Source organism: Clupea harengus, chromosome 15 (assembly GCF_900700415.2).
Source record: "Clupea harengus chromosome 15, Ch_v2.0.2, whole genome shotgun sequence".
Lineage (NCBI taxonomy): Eukaryota > Metazoa > Chordata > Actinopteri > Clupeiformes > Clupeidae > Clupea > Clupea harengus.
This window is the reverse complement of record NC_045166.1, coordinates 3,080,155-3,081,512: the sequence shown is the minus strand read 5'-3', so window position 1 is coordinate 3,081,512 and position 1,358 is coordinate 3,080,155.

Sequence of the window (1,358 nt, the reverse complement as noted above, 5' to 3'; positions counted from 1 at the left end):
TGAAAAGTGAATTAGTGACGTGGGAGGTGATGGCTGCATGGAAAAGTCGACTCAAAAGAATGTTTTGTAATTTATTAATGGTGTGGTCCCAGCGATGAATGCAACACTGTTTACGAGTGTTTACAGTTTTTACATTGTGGCCAAAACAAAAAGCGGTCTTGTCTCGTATGTGTGGCGAAGGAGCCTCTCCATCCATATTTAATGGCATGCATCATTGTTTTTAATATCATGCGTGCAGATTTGCGTCACTGCGGCTGTTGTTAGATGAGACAATATGGCTCTGTCCTCTTGAAAACAGAGCATTTCCTGTTATCGTCAACATACAATTTCAGTTTGCATTTTTAATCAGTTTTAAATCTGTATGGACTATAAAAAGTGGCCCTGTTGTGGCTGTGATTCAGGCAGCCTGACACACTTCCAGTGTGCTCGTCGCTCTGGCCCACTGTTGCACCAGCGGAAGTGGAGCTCATCTAGGGCATGCGCTGGCCCACATTTCCCATACGGTAGAATCAGCATACACATCTCAGTCATGGCCAACATTCATATCTCCGCTGGATATGGAACATATATGGGACTACCAGTGTATCCAACACTGACGTTTCACGTGTTGCTATTGAAGCTATGTGTCCTGATGCGAATAGAGGGTTGCCAGGCTCCACCAAACCTGCATTCACTGCATTCATTATGGTCTGGAACTGTTCCACTGGGTTCCAACTGGTGGAGAGGGGGGGGGGGGGTGTCGATTATCTCTGGATAAATGATCTTGACCATGATGAAGTCACGTTGAGCCACGCTGAGTTCAATCACAGTGCATCACAGTGCAAAACCAAATAGAGGCAGTCAGAAAATAAAAAATAAAAAATAAAACGAAGCCACTTCAGCAGAGGCCTGTGGAACTTTCCACTCAGTTACATAACCTTAAATTTACAAATTTGTTGTCATGACACAAACCACTATCCATTTCTTGTTGATTGGTAGTGCAAAAACAGGACTGACAGTCTCAATTGCTCATATCCAGACTATAATCTCAGCTAAATCTAAGATAGGTGGACATAGCCAGGCTAATCAGGTGTGGAACATAGTGTGGAAAGACTGTCTTTGTTTGAGGGCAGTCTGAGTTGCAACACCAACAGATTATGAATGATAATGTAGTTCTATAGTAAGCTATTTATAGCTAGATTTGTGGTGTAGTTCATATGTAGATATACTGTACATTATTCCCTAGACATTATGATCCTACTCACCCAACCCCACTTGATGAACTGCCCTGTGGACAGGCAAGAGCTTGCTGACATGACTGCTAACCATGCCTCTCTACCGCTAATGGATGGCTTCCCTGCACTCTCTGCATGGCTGCG